Source organism: Carassius auratus, chromosome 19 (assembly GCF_003368295.1).
Source record: "Carassius auratus strain Wakin chromosome 19, ASM336829v1, whole genome shotgun sequence".
NCBI classification, from domain to species: domain Eukaryota; kingdom Metazoa; phylum Chordata; class Actinopteri; order Cypriniformes; family Cyprinidae; genus Carassius; species Carassius auratus.
This window is the reverse complement of record NC_039261.1, coordinates 2,860,056-2,874,417: the sequence shown is the minus strand read 5'-3', so window position 1 is coordinate 2,874,417 and position 14,362 is coordinate 2,860,056.

Sequence of the window (14,362 nt, the reverse complement as noted above, 5' to 3'; positions counted from 1 at the left end):
TTTAGGTGTGTAAATGGGATCCAGTGGATGGAGATGAGAAGGTTTAGGAGTGTAAATGGGATCCAGGGGGTGGAGATGAGAAGGTTTAGGAGTGTAAATGGGATCCAGGGGGTGGAGATGAGAAGGTTTAGGAGTGTAAATGGGATCCAGGGGGTGGAGATGAGAAGGTTTAGGGGTTTAAATGGGATCCAGCATGTGAAGATGAGAAGGTTTAGGGGTGTAAATGGGATCCAGGGGGTGGAGATGAGAAGGTGTAGGGGTGTAAATGGGATCCAGGGGGTGGAGATGGGTAGGTTTAGGTGTGTAAATGGGATCCAGTGGATGGAGATGAGAAGGTTTAGGAGTGTAAATGGGATCCAGGGGGTGGAGATGAGAAGGTTTAGGAGTGTAAATGAGATCCAGCGTGTGAAGATGAGAAGGTTTAGGGGTGTAAATGGGATCCAGGGGGTGGAGATGAGAAGGTTTGGGGGTTTAAATGGGATCCAGCATGTGAAGATGAGAAGGTTTAGGGGTGTAAATGGGATCCAGGGGGTGGAGATGAGAAGGTGTAGGGGTGTAAATGGGATCCAGGGGGTGGAGATGAGAAGGTTTAGGAGTGTAAATGAGATCCAGCGTGTGAAGATGAGAAGGTTTAGGGGTGTAAATGGGATCCAGGGGGTGGAGATGAGAAGGTTTGGGGGTTTAAATGGGATCCAGCATGTGAAGATGAGAAGGTTTAGGGGTGTAAATGGGATCCAGGGGGTGGAGATGAGAAGGTGTAGGGGTGTAAATGGGATCCAGGGGGTGGAGATGGGTAGGTTTAGGGGTGTAAATGGGATCCAGTGGATGGAGATGAGAAGGTTTAGGAGTGTAAATGGGATCCAGGTGGTGGAGATGGGTACGTTTAGAGGAGTTAATGGGATCCAGGGGGTGTAGATGCATAGGTTTAAGGGTGTTTATGGGATCCAGGGGTTGGAGATGAGAAGGTTTAGGAGTGTAAATGGCATCCAGGGGGTGGAGATGAGAAGGTTAAGGGGTGCAAATGGGATACAGGGAGTGGAGATACGTAGGTTTAATGGTGTAAATGGGATCCAGAGGGTGAAGATGGGTAGGTTTAGGGATATGTAAAATGGTAAGAGTTAGCTCTCAAGTTGGAGTTGGCGCACTACTGTAATATCAGTGTACTTACCTGGTAACTCCTCAGGATCTATCCACAATATAAAGTGTAACATCTGGACACCAACCACAATTTATATGTAAAGCCTAACTTACTGGCCGCTGTTGTGTAACATAAGAGTAAATACATGGTAAATCTAATTTACAGTATAATACTTTCTTTACCAAAAAGTGCTGTTAGTCCTGTTACACATTTGTATTCACACATACTATTCAGTGGGTTGTTACATATGCCCACTGTGTACTTACTCTGTGGTAACATACTACATACATATATAGTTACTATGTAAGTACAAAGGTATTAGGGACAATATAAAGTGAGACCCTGTTATTTGTGTTATCGAGCTGGAGCTTTACACTAATGTTACATTGAGGTAACTGTCTTATGAGTTCCATAATTTTAAAATTAATGTTTTTATGTTGATGTTGTTTGTTTTGTGTTTATTCAAATTTGTCTTCTAGATCATTTCTATTGATTTATTGTTTGTTTTAATCAACTAGTTTTTTTTTTTTTCCTTTCCAAGCTATATATAGTAGATACCATACATACTTTATTTTTATTGGCCCTTAAGAAAGTAGTTATGGAAATAAAAGATTGCTATTCAGTAAAGGGACAGTATTGTGAGTGCTCAGGGATCTGCTGACATTCTGAGTCTAGTTGTTTTCTTAGGTCTTTTTTTTTTTTTTCTGAGCAACTGAGAGGGAATGTGACAGTGATGACAGTAGCAAGGGCAGTGGGATGCATAAAAGAGATAGAGTGGTCATTATAGCTTGTCATTATGTTCTTTTGGGTAATCAAGAAATCTTCCAATCGTACCAGTTATTGCCGCAGTGTCCTTAAACCAGCGTTCCTGCTAGCATGTCAGCTGTTTCTCGCTCGACTTGGGACACAATTGCTTATGGTAACTTTAAAGAACAACACCAGATGCTACCAAATTGTTTATAGTGTGTGCTCAAAATGAAAGACGGAAAAATTCCAAAAAATATGAGGTGGTCTTGGATGCATACTAATGCTGCTTGAAAAATAAATAAATAAATAAATAAGAAATGCAAAACCTTAATGGAGAAAGGAATTTTCATTTTGTAAAAAAGTAGCACTTCAAAATAACACCAGTGACACTCCCCGGAGTCCTAGAGCAGTGATATACTGCCTGACTTGGGTTTCCTCAAACACTTCCAAACAGCAGCTGGGTCTGCATGATAAGGCTTTAGCCAATGAGAGAGAGAGAGAGAGAGAGAGAGAGAGAGAGAGAGAGAGAGAGAGAGAGAGAGAGAGAGAGAGAGAGAGAGAGAGAGAGAGAGAGAGAGATGTAAAGAAGAACAAAAAGAGAAGTGAAATGAAGAAAGCTAGCAGAACTGTGTGGAATGTGGGACTCTCTTTGTGGTCAGAACGGGAAGTTAAGCTGTGTCATAATATTATGTGTATGCTGTAAATGTGCCTGCAGGAGGTGTGTTAGGGCAAGAGGATGGGGAAACTTGGAACACTAGCTCTTTTGACCTCCTCATGTAGCACAGAGGGATGTGCCGGCTGTAGACTCTTAAAGATGACAGGGTATTCTTTCTGGCCGAATTCTGGCTCTTTTCTTTGACATCAGTTATCAGGTTCCAGTATCCTTTATAGGACAAGCAGTTTGGGGGATGGATGGATGGATTTTCAGACATAATGCATGATGGATTTTTCTCATTCATGTTGTTTTAAAATTCAGTATAGGGATGAATTAATATTGGAGCACAGATACACATTAATAGGTACACTATTGGGTATGACTGTACTTGCATGCATATGACAAAGAATCAGAAAAATATTTTCATTATGAATTGTGGAAAATCTAAAGTTGAACTAATAAAACACAGCGTTGGAATTATAGGGTTCTATCTACATTCTGAGCAGTTTTGAGATATTGGGCTACAAAGGTTTTGTATTCCACGTAGCAAAAAATAGTATGGGAAACAAGTAAATTTTATACATGAAAATGCCAGACACCATAAATGTATTCTAATAATATGTGAATAACTAAATTTTTACAAAAATGTCGGCACATAAGACATTCATTTGACAATATTTATTTACTTATATATATTTTATTTTCTTTTAATGTGCAGGTCTCATTATTTTCATTTGTATACTGTACTCAGGAATGCAACATTACAGTAGTTTATTATTTTTGCCTTTGACCAGGGGTCTCATGTATAAACGTTGCATTTATTCCCACAAATTTAAATATGTACGCAATAGGTCATGTCCGTATGGAGATAATAAACCATGCGTACAAACTCTTTTTCATGAAGTGAGAAAAGTATTGTTGTAAACAATGATTATAAACTCATGTTTTCATGTCCATATACACATTTACATGAAATATTCCACTACCATTAAAGGAGATGAACACAACATAATTACATTATTTAATTTCCTGTGACATGCTTTGTTTTAGAAAACAAGGAGTGCTATAGGTGCAAAATAATTATTCTCTAAACTAAACTACAAATCACGTGTTATGAGAAATATTTTAGCAAGAACATCGATCTATGATGCGCACTTAAGGCAATATTATGGCGGACATGGCTGGATTACTGTACAACCACATCTGCACACAGGTGTTAATGTCATGTAAAGTCATCTCTACAACTTTATGAAAAATGCCACTACATTTGAAGGGTAAAATTTGGAGAAAACGGTACAATTTGCATGTTTGCTTTTTAAATACTTTGTCAGTGACACGCCAAATCAAACAATAAACTGTAAGAAATATGGGCCTATCTGTTTCCACTAAAAATAGCTCAAATATGTTATTATCATCAGAAAAACTGCACAAATTTAATTTGATTTGAATTGTTTAAAACAAGTAAAATAGTATCTGTTAAATAATGAGATCAACTAAAAAATATCTGAGAACTTCTTTAAACCATTTTTTTTAATGGATATTTTCAAATATTTCTTATAAAACATAACTGTCAGGGCCAGAGGACTACGGAGACAGAACTGCAATACAAATGTTTATTGAAGTGATGTTTAAAGTAGAGTGAAGGTGAGATGAATGGTAATAGATCGCTGATATAAGTCCAGTGCACACAATGGATGGTTTGCCAATGGTGGATTCCTCGAGGAAGATGAAAGTCAAGCAGTTCTTTGTAAACAGAAAGAGATATGGGTCAGGAGAAGTCGCAAGCATTAGAGCATGCTAGTAGAGACGAGACCGGACGGTGACTGAGTGAGAGTGTCTGGTATTTATGGTGCTGTCTTGATTGGGAGTGCCAGGTGTGGTGAATCAGAATTCAGGTGAATGTGATCTTGGGAAATGCGGAGTGTGTGTGGTAGGACCTGGCGGATCCGTGACAATAACAAGGATACTGGCACAAATGGCATTATAGTCCAATTCTAATATTTCCTTAATGTCTCGGTGTTAAACATGGTGTCACGTGCATAGGAATTTTTATGGAAATTATCGATGTAAAATGATGAAAAAATCTAGCTTTTGTGCCTACATTACGTACACTTTTAGGATTAAATCTATGGATAGTCTATTAATGAGACACCTGGATAATATTTAAGCAGATTTTAAGCAATACAAGTATGCAACGATATGCTATATTTTTAATATAGCTATGGCTAAATGGCACTGGAAGGTAATATGCATTGGCGTGATTAATTTCCAACAGTTCAATTAAATTCAAGTTTACTGTATTTGTATAGCGCTTTTCACGATACAAATTGTTGCAAAGAAACTTTTCAGAAAATTAGGTTTCTACGAGATTTAGTAGTTTATCATTGGTGATTGTCAGTTTATGTATATATGGCAGAAATTGCATATGGATGAATTCATTAAAGACATAATCAACAGAAATTATTATATGATGCAGTCACACTTGTAGCAATATTTGGAAGTTCTGTATGTTGTTTCAGAGTTGGCATCATCTGAGGTCCTCTGAGGAGTAAGCATTATCTCTTCTCCAGACTGAAGCATACAGAGACATACTTAGCATAGCTGTTGTTCCAACTAAGTAAAATTAATGTGTTTAAACCCAAGCTAAAAAAAAATAATAATGCACATTTGATCAGATATAACTACACAGTTAAACATTTATTGTAATTTTACTGGAAATTCGTGGCAAATAACTGTTGTGATTTAATAACAAGTAATAGACGGGTAATGTTATTATTATTATTTTTTTATATATACAATAAAGTACTGTTTTTACACAGCATTATTACTGTCTTTATAGCAGCATTATTTCAATAAATAATGTTTTTGTGTATTGTTATCATACGATCCTCAACAATCTTGACAATCAAAAAAATATAATATGCAGCAATGCATGTTGGGAGCCATTGAATATGTTTTGCATGCTGGCACAAAGCATGTCACAATTGTTTTGTTTCATAAGCCGAATGTGAATGTCTATAAGTGTGTAAATGACACAAGACATGTTTCAAACAGAAAGATAACAATGACAATGTTTATACACTCCTAAAGTTCAATATTCAATATATGAAACACAACAACTGTGGTCCTTTTTTTAATCTTTTACATCAGTTAAGTTATTTAAAACACTTGAAACTTTTAACCTGTTAAATGACCTACCTAATTTAAAATTGTGATAGTATAAAAATAGTAATGTTTACATATAACAAGTGTATCACAATGCATCACAAGCCATCACGAGAGAGTGGCAGAATTCAAATAAACAATAATCTGCTTATTTTTGACTTTTTTTTTTTTTTTTTTCTGTTAGTGACACTGTATGCTACAAAACCAGAATATTAATCCCAAACGTTTTCAGTAAGGCTTTTCCAGAGTTTGGGAGCCAAATGCGAAAAAAACTCTAACTCCAAAAATCCAAGAGTTTTGCGGCCTTAGGGAGCATGATGGATTGTAGGAAATGGATGATTCTTCTGCACAATCTGACTTCGCTGCGGCCTGGAACTGAACTGCTGGTTTGGTCTGAACTGGCCCCCCAACTGAACCTGGTTTCTATACAGTTGAGTATCATCAGCATAACAGTGAAATCCAATCCAGTATTTTCAAATAATATTGCCAAAGGGCAACATGTATATTGAAATTAGCAGAGGAACTAGGACAGATACTTGTGGCACTCCATATTTTACTGGTGATACTCCATATTTGTTTATATGACAACCATGCCCCTAGCCAGGCTTTGAAAATTATTGAGGTCCAGGGGGTTTCTATAGTAACCCCTATAAATACAACTAATTATATACCCTAACACTTGAAAAGGGACAGAAATGCAGATGTTTTTGGAGGGATGCTCATTTTTAAATCATACCCTATTTATGGCATCAAAGTTTGTTAATATTATACTTATGAGGTGGATATTTTTTTTCCATTGTTTATTAAAGACAGTATCTGACAGTCAGCACCAGTGGTGCAGAAGGTTAAATGGGTGTTATGCACTGATCTATAATATAGAACTGGATTGCTCATGACGTCATGAAAGTGAAGCCGCCGTGCCGCCATATTGGTATGTATGATTTAAATGAGAAAACATCAACTAACAAGTCAGCGCTGATAAATATGAAGTATTTCTGTACATTATTACAATGCGAACACCCTATGCATGTAAACGGTTTTTTTTTTTAAATGCCGCAAATTTCCCCTACTTATTAAAAAGCTATGTTAATTACAGTAGTGAGCATCATGAACATGATAAGTTCAAGTTCAATTTATTTGTATAGCGCATTTACAACAGCCTCCTGGCTGACCAAAGTGCTTAACATAAGAGCAAGAATATTACACATACATAAAAAAAATAAAATAAAATAAAATAAAATAGACCAGACAAAAATTTAAAACCACCCATTTCAAAATGTAGCATAACACAGTAGTCAGTACACTAAGGAAAATAAATTTTTTTTTAGCAAGGATTTAAAAATAGACAAGGAAGGGGCCAGTCTGATCTCTAAAGGCAGGGTATTCCAGAGTCGTGGCCCAGCCACTGCAAATGCACGCTCCCCTCTACGCTTTAGCCTAACACGAGGGACCACCAACAGAGCCTGGTCACAGGAACGTAGGTTTCTTGATGGAGTATAAGGATGAAGAAGTTCAGATAAATAGACAGGAGCTTTGTTATGAAGGGATTTATAAATGAAGAGGAGAATTTTAAAGTCTATTCTCTGAGAAATTGGCAACCAGTGAAGGGATCTGAGAATTGGGGTTATTTGTTCATGTTTACGACAGTTTAACACTAGAACTACCAAGGCAGTCATTTTGACCGTTTTAAAGATTTGCAATGTAATAACTTTGTTGGAATAAAACCTATATAACTACAGTTCCATGACTTTTCTTAAATTAATATAAATTTTATTTTAACATTGTTATTTTATTAAAATTACAAAACACAAAAGAGTTCTGAGTATTTCTACCTTGAATGGCTATAGCGGTCAATTTGACCGCACATATTACAGGCGTTGTATCTCCTCAGCGCTTTTTCCCGACATTAAAGATGTGCGTAGCTGTTGCCTAGCAACCTTTCTCTGGCAGTTTTGCATGCTTTTGCTAAGCTAAAACTTAGCTTTACCGTCAAAATGGCAACAAGAAAGAAAATGACTGTCACTGAGGTTTTATCCTTGCTTGAGAACATTGATGATGCAGAGTCTGATGGAGGAGCTGAGAGCAATGTCTCTTGGTCTCTTGACAGTTCGTCTGACACTGATTCTGAGAGTGATTCAGAGTTTATTATCTGTCCTAATATAACATAACTATTTATTCATTCTAGATTTCATTAGAAGCTGCATAAAATTGTTTCCGATTCGTGTGGTCCAAACATTTCCGATAATGCTAAAGCATTGTAAACTCCAAAAGTCAAAATGTATTCAATAAAGACAGATGTAATCATTTCCAAAATTCACAATATGTTTTTATCTAACGGAATATTCTGCTTAATTTTATATTTGTTGACATTTTGACTTTCAAAAACAACATTTTAACTGCAGTGAAAAACTTTGATCTCCAGCTTGCCGGATGCAAATTGCGGAAAGCAAATTGCGGCATGCACTTTTGTGGGAGGTCTAGTAGCTCTTACACAATAATATCACGAACATATTATATTATGTATATGCTTAAATTACCCCATATTTTTCATAAAACATGACCATAGAAGCTTTGAAGTAAATATAACATGACAAAAATGACATTCACTGCTGTCTGGTATGAACAGTCAAAATGACCGCTATTGGCAGTTCTAGTAGTTATAGAATTCCGGTAGTGCTAGTGTTAAAAGAAGTCTGGCTGCAGCATTTTGGACTAGCTGAAGTCGTGCAATTTGAGATTTAGATATACCGCAATATAAAGAATTGCAGTAATCTAGACGCGATGTAACAAATGCATGAACAGCCAATTCTAGAGTTTTTGGAGTGAGAAAGTTTTTAATTTTAGACAGTAAACGAAGCTGATAGAAACTGGATCCAATAACAGAAGAGATATGTCCATCAAATTTTAAGTGTTGGTCAATAGTAATACCTAGGTTCTTTACCCGTGAGGATCTAAAAATGGATAAACTATCTAGCTCAGGGCTTATACACTGAGAGTTGTCATTAGGACCGAAAATAATTACCTCGGTCTTGGCCTCGTTTAAGAAGAGGAAATTTTGGCCTAGCCATAATTTCACCTCCTCTAAACATTGGAGAAGAGAAGTGATCGCAGTGGAGTTGTTTTTCTTAACTGGAAGATAGATTTGAGTGTCATCTGCATAGAAATGAAAAGACACACCATGTTTTCTTAGGATAGAACCCAGAGGCAGCATGTACAGAGAGAATAGAGAGGGAGCTAACATAGAGCCTTGTGGAAGGCCACAGGTCAGAGGAGCAGGGGAAGAGAAAAAATTTCCCAGTTTCACTAAAAACTTTCTGTCAGATAGGTATGACTGAAACCATTTCAGAGCATTTGCTTTTAGACCTACCCAAGACTCTAATCTAGATAATAGTATGGAGTGGTCTATGGTATCAAAAGCGGCTGATAAATCTAAAAGAATAAGAACCACAGAGTCCCCGGAATCAGTGGAGAGGTAAATATCATTTAACACCCTCAAAAGGGCGGACTCAGTGCTGTGAGCAGATTTAAAACCAGATTGAAAAACCTCATAAATAGAATTACTGGTCAAAAAGTGTTGAAGTTGATTCAGCACAATTTTCTCTAAAACTTTTGAAATAAAAGGCAAAACAGAAATTGGACGAATTTTTTTTAGAACAGTGTGTTCAAGTGAAGGCTTCTTGAGAAGAGGAGTGACTGTAGCAACTTTAAAGTCGGCAGGAACGGAGCCAGTTTGGAGACACTTATTAATAAGAGACAGCAGACCTGGCCCAATCGAATCAATAATTAATTGTAAAAATTTGGGGTGAATGATATCGCTAGAACAGAATGAGGGCTTAAGATTGTCAATCACCTCCTTCAATTCCTGGAGACTGATGATAATGGAGATGATAAACATCAGACAGACATGACCTCAACATATATAACAAACTACAAACTGCTCATTCTGAAATTTGAATTTATTCAGAGAAATAACTGGCTATATACAGTATGGATTTAAAGACATAAACTTTATAAAGCTTTAATTCAAAGATAGTAAGTTACAATTTTCATATATAGAGTAATATTAACAATAATTGTATTATTCATTGTAATATATTCAAATCAATTTGTGATTCTAATACTTTCATGTTTAATAATTGTCTGTAATTTGCCAGTTCACTAGGATCTAGTTGTGGTTTCTTAATAAGAGGCTTAATAACAGCCAACTTAAATGGTATTGGGATGTGACCTAAATATAACGATGAGTTGATAATATTGAAAAGCTGTTCTTCTGTTATATGTAACAACTCGTTTAGTAATTTAGTGGGTACAGGATCTAACAGGCAATTTGTTGGTTTATATGTAGTGGTAAATTGTATTTAGCTCTTCCTGTCCTATAGTTGTAAAGCACTGCAGTTTATCTTTGGGTGCTATGAATGAAACTCATGTATTAGACACTGTATAATCTATATTTGCTATTGTATTTCTGATGTTATCTATTTTATCAGTGAAGAATTTAATAAAGTCATTACTGTTAAACTGTGAGGGAATATTTAAATTGGATGGCCTCTGGTTATTTGTTAATCTAGCCAATGTGCTAAATAAAACATTGGATTGTTCTGGTTATTTTATATTCATTTCATTTGAAAAACTTCTAAATTATTTTTTCTTGAGCTTATTTCTTGAGAGAGGGGTTATCACTGTTGTACCATGGCACAGTATGACTCTAACCTTCTTCTTTTTATTTTTTATTTTTTATTTTTTTACATTTGCTTAAAATTTGTTCATACCCAATACCCAAAGTACATATCAATTAAGATCTAGTGATGTACTACTTTTTAAGGTACCAAGAATGAGGACAGAAGCAGGAAAGAGGGGTCTGTCTTATTATGGTCTTTTGTCCTGGAATGAACTCCAGTCTAGATTTAAGATTGGTGCGCTAATTTCTTTAGCTGCTTTTAAAAAAGGAATATCTGATATGCGGACGGACATGTGTGATTGTTTTAATTAATGGTGGATGGGTATTGACTTTTAGCATCTATTTAATTTTTTTACATATTTCTAAACTCATTGCATTTTCACATGCAAATATTCTGTAAATTTAGTGTAAATCTGCTTTGTATTTTATATTGTGATTTATTGTCTTGCAACTTATGATTAAACGTGTTATACAGGACTCCCTTGTAAAAGAGACTGTGTCTCAATGGGACTTTTCCTGTTTAAATAATGGTTATATATATATATATATATATATATATATATATATATATATATATATATATATATATATATATATATATGATGGAGGAAACAGCTTCTAATGTATTAAAGAAGATAATGCCCATGTTGCTAGTAATTCCGTCTAGTTCAGAACAATATTTCTGCCTGGACGATAACGCAGAGCCTTGTAGTTAATATCAGTAATATGCACTATGCACAATACAAGGAAATGGCCAGTAACATCATCACTTTGAGGTACAATATCTATATTAGTAAGATTGTTTCCATGCAATAAAATTAAATCTAGCGCATTATTAAATAAAGATTGGGCCCAGTGATGATTTGGATTTGGGCCTTTTTGAGCTGGAGGAGTCAGAAAGAAGTAGAGGGGACATTATGCCTTCTCCTGTGAAGCAAAGAGGTCCACCTCTGCTTCATAAAATCTTTCCCAGATTTAACTGACTACTTCGGGGTGGTCAAGTTGCGCGACCACAGTCTGCCCTGGCAATTTACGTAAGCGACTCCCGTCGTATTGTCCTCCTGCCTCTTAACTGCTGTAGGCAATTGATGTGCCATTAGAGAAGATGACTTCTCCAGATCCCTTGGGCTGGATGGCCATCCAAGACCGCACCACAAACCATGAGGGAAGTGTCTGCTGTTAGCATCTTGTGACAACAACACGGACCTAGAGTGGGACCCAAAGTCAGAAACCGGGGTCTGAACCACATAGTTAGGCTACAAAGCCCCTGGCACATAACCCTTATTTTGCCCTTGGATGAAATCCCCTGGCTCTGAGCCACAACTGAAATGATCTCATGTGCAGGATGCCCAAAGAGTATCATTGTGGATGCAGCTGCCACTAGACCTATAACCTTCTGAAAGTAATGAACAGTAATTCTCTGGCATAGCTTGATGTTTTTAAGGCATTTATAATGGATTTGACGCGTGCAGGAGGCAGCTGTGCCTGCATCGTTATTGAATCTCACACAACACCCAAATATGTTGTCCTCTGAGCAAGAGAGAGAATGCTTTTCTTGACGTTGAGTCTCAAACCCAGAGATTTGAGATGAGCCCGGACAACATCTCGATGTCGAAGCGCCAGTTCTTGAGACTAAGGCAGAATTAGTCAGTTGTCTATGTAATTTAAAATGCAGATGCCCTGGAGTCGCAGAGGAGCCAATGCTGCATCCATGGATTTTGTGTACTTGTGGGGTGACAAAGCTATGCCGAATGGAAGAACCCAATATTGTAAGCTTCGCCCCCGAAAACGAACCTCAGGAACTTCCTGTGTTGTGGCAAGATCTTAATGTGAAAATACGCATCTTTGATATTGAGTTGGGAACCAATCGCCTGATTGGTTCTGAGACACAATCATCTAGATTGTCAGCATTTTGAACTTCTGAGGTAGTGGTTCAACACGTGAAGATTTAAAGTCGGATGCAACCTCCCATTTTTCTTGGGAACAAGAAAATTCCATCTGTCTGTCTTGCAGGGGAACACGTTCTATGGTCCCTTTGTCCAGTAGAGTTTGCAATTCCTGCGTCAACAAATGCACTTTATTTCTGGTTTCACGGAAGTGGAGACCACGCAATATAATTTTGACACTTCAGTTTGCTGGGGGATGTTAGATGTTCAGTGTCCTGAAATGTGGCAGGAGGCAACCGAGCAGGTAACATTTCGCTGGAAGCCACTGCTCCCCAAAACACCAATGGTGGTGGAGATAATACAGCGGGCCCCTGAGGGTGCCAGGAAGTAGTTTTTATTCTCTGTTGGAACTTTCCACAGGAACCTGGCCAGGACTGGGTGGCTGATGGTCCCGAAACTTGAGCATGGTGAAGGTGGAACCTCACAAACGGCATTGCCAAATAGGCCAGAAGGCAAGAAGGGGGCATCAAGAAGGAAAGTTCAGTCCCTCTCCCTGATGCCTGTGAGGTTCACATGTCTCTCCTTGGAGACCATAGCAGTCAAAGAACGACAGATGGCAGGGCCATCTGCTTAGTTGCACAGAGAGACAGATCTATGGCGTGGCGAAGCTCTGTAAATGCTTCATTGATGGACCCGCCTGTGCTCAAGTCTTTTAGCAGGTCAGCCTGGTATGCCTGCAGAACCACCAGGGCAGCACCAGTCTGACCCGCTGCCTGAAAAGCTTTCCCCAGTATAGGCTTTTTCAGAGACAATGAAGTTCCAGGGGAGAGATAGCCCGCAAGTGTCTCTTTCACCTGGAGCATCATCATGTAGGCCCATGCCTTTGCATTTATGATAGTTGAATGATTCAATGTCAATGGCACGAAGACACGGGACGAATACAGCTTACTCCACGACCGCACCATCTCTTTGTGGAGATCATCGAAGAAGGGGAAAGACCATCGCTGAGGACCCACCCCCCAGCCACCCGACATAAATCTGTTGTCTAATTTTGAGCGTTTGGGGGTTTCTTGCTCCTGCGGCCAGTATAGCTTTAGACGTTCAACTGCACGAGTTACCACCTCGAGTAACTCCTCAAACATTCTATCATCACTTGAGGAGTGCTCTGAGGTGGCCCCAACAGCAAGAGATGAAGTCTCCTTTGCCCATTCAGCAGAAGCGTCCGGGCATGCTTGAGAAACGGATGCAATGGGCTTCATGAACCTGCAAAAGGTGCGAGTCCGTTTCATGCTCCTTAGTCAGATCAACACTCGATCCCCAGGATCTTAATGACGGAGCGGCGGCTGACTCGCATTCCTTGAAAAAAGCGAGCCATGGGGGAAGCAAATTGATGGATAATTCTCATTCTCCTTTCGAGCCCAAGGGCAGTGTGCTCTTCCCCCAAACACGTGAAGCAGAATCTATGAGGATAATCCTCACGTATCTCTTATCTGATTCTGCCATTGTAAGTAAATGCTTGACTTTATTTTCCTTTTAATATGTTACTGTAATGCAGGGTTTTTTTCTTTTTCTTTTTCACAAACATAATGCAGTCCTTGAAGACAAAGAAAACCTGAGGATGTTTCTGTGTCACATCTATGTTTAACCTCCAGATGTGTGTAATCCGTTACATCGCCTACCAAGGTTAAGCCAACTCTTGGTGTGTTTGACACACGTGCTTCACAACCGGTCGAACAAAGAATGTTCTCATTAGCTTTTTATATGCAGCAATTATTTGAGAATTTAAGAATAAGCAATCTCCTTTTTATTCCCTGAATACTGGAATTATCTAGGGAAACTGTGCTGTTTTCTAGTCAGATGTTGTCAAATGTAATCCTGATACTTCCACCATACAAGTTCCAATCCAATTCATCAGACAACATGACAACTGTATCAACTAGTCTTATTTTCAAATACTTGTTTGAACTGGAAGATTCCTTTAGCACTGAATGAACAGTCACTGCAGGTAGGAATACCAAACAGTGCTCTCCTTCCACTATATAATAATTTCCCAATCTCTACAGGACATGTGCACAGTTTGAATGCAGGTGAAA